The 1,883-nt window shown below is 44.9% G+C and overlaps 1 non-coding gene across 1 annotated transcript; it reads left to right on the top strand.

Annotated features, from left to right (window-relative positions):
• The first annotated feature begins 253 nt into the window (after positions 1 to 253).
• On the top strand, positions 254 to 360 carry LOC116894842. Its single transcript, XR_004387057.1, has one exon. It is a non-coding gene; the product is annotated as a U6 spliceosomal RNA (small nuclear RNA).
• Positions 361 to 1,883: the final 1,523 nt, after the last annotated feature.

Here is a 1,883-nt window from a genome sequence, read left to right as displayed (position 1 = left end):
TGGTCCCAATGAGATATGTTCAGGACACCATTACCAATTATCTTGAAGGACTAAAATGATGGCATTGATGGTACTTTTACTGTGACACCGATTCCCTTGGCCACTGCCAGGCCTTAAGTGAGCCCCAGAAAGGCACAGTACAATCTTTAAGGCAGGTGACATGGAATCATCAGAGAGGGATAACATGAGCAAGCACTGCTTGGTAGGGGCAGATGCTCAGAGCCCAAGTGGTCACAACTATGAGGGCCTAATAGTGCTCGCTTTGACAGCACATATACTAAAATTGGAATGATACAGAGAAGATTAGCATGGCCCTTGCACAAGGATGACACCCAAATTTGTGAAGTCTTCCATATTTTTACCCTAGATGCACAGAACACATGAAACTCAAGAAGGATGACCAAAATGCAGATGCTTCACTCCTTCTTTAAAAGGGGAACAAGAATACCCTTGGGAGGGGATAGGGAGGCAAAGTTTAGAACAGAGGCAGAAGGAACACCCATTCAGAGCCTGCCCCACATGTGGCCCATACATATACCAAACTAGATAAGATGGATGAAGCAAAGAAGTGCAGGCCAACAGGAACCAGATGTAGATCTCTCCTGAGAGACACAGCCAAATTACGGCAAATACATAGGCGAAGGCCAGCAGCAAACCACTGAACTGAGAATGGGACACCAGTTGAAGGAATCAGAGAAAGGACTGGAAAAGCTTGAAGGGACTCAAGACCCCATGTGAACAACAATGCCAAGCAACCAGAGCTTCCAGGGACTAAGCCACTACCCAAAGACTATACATGGACTGACCCTGGGCTCCAACTGCATAGGTAGCAATGAATAGCCTAGTAAGAGCACCAGTGGAAGGGGAAGCCCTTAGTCCTGCCAAGACTGAACCCCCAGTGAACGGAATTCTTGTGGGGAGGGCAGTAATAGTAGGAGGACTGGGAGGAGAACATCCATATAGAATGGGAGGGGGAGGTGTTAGGGGGATGTTGTCATGGAAACCGGGAAAGGGAATAGCATTTGAAATGTAAACAAGAAATACCCAATTTAATAAAGATGGGGGAAAAAGAAAAAAAAAAAGAGGGCCTAATAGTTGGCTGTGGCACTCCTGGTGGCAGACAGAGCCAATACAGAGAGCAAGCCCATCATCCTCCTTAAGGGCCACAACCAGCTTCAGGTAGACTACCCACAAGTGACAGTGTCATGGCTCTCCCTATGTAAGCTCAGATACATCTAATGCTTCTTAGTTTTCATTTTTGGTTTGTGAAATGCATTAGTTCAACAATGTATTTCTATATATAAAGCACTTTATTTTTATAGATGGTTAGTAAGCAAATAGCAGCCTTCTTCACATACATTTTCCCATAATTATATGCAGTAACTTTCAAAATATTCCTGTCTTTTCCTTTTATTGTATTATTGTATGGGTTATATTAAGCCTCTAACATACTTGGAGCACATTGCCCGGTGCATCCAGTTCTTTAAAAGTTTCATACATCACTCTCGGTGTACTCAGTGGCCTTGTGCTCTGCAGCACACCATGACCCCAGGCATTCCACAGTGTGTTCTGGGAAGAGGTGGGTGGTCTACAGCACACACAGCCTTTCTTACACTGAAACACTCTAGAAATCTCCCAAGACCTGTGGTTTGCAGAACTGACAAGCACCTGGGTGTTTCCAGTCTGGGCTGCATTAGTCTACTCAATCAGAGGCACACCCGCGCTATAGCCACTGATATGAAAACAAAAGGCATTTTACTGGAGTGTGTAATCTCAGGCTGGGAGATAGATAAGAGGATAAGAATGTTTGCTGTCAAACCTGAGGACCTGAGTTCAAATCCCAGCGCCACATAAAAAGCCAGACATGACTGTTCACATGCCTA

Source organism: Rattus rattus, chromosome 2 (genome assembly GCF_011064425.1).
Source record: "Rattus rattus isolate New Zealand chromosome 2, Rrattus_CSIRO_v1, whole genome shotgun sequence".
Lineage (NCBI taxonomy): Eukaryota > Metazoa > Chordata > Mammalia > Rodentia > Muridae > Rattus > Rattus rattus.
Note: the sequence above shows the minus strand (reverse complement) of the source record. Positions and strands in the feature narration are given on the sequence as shown.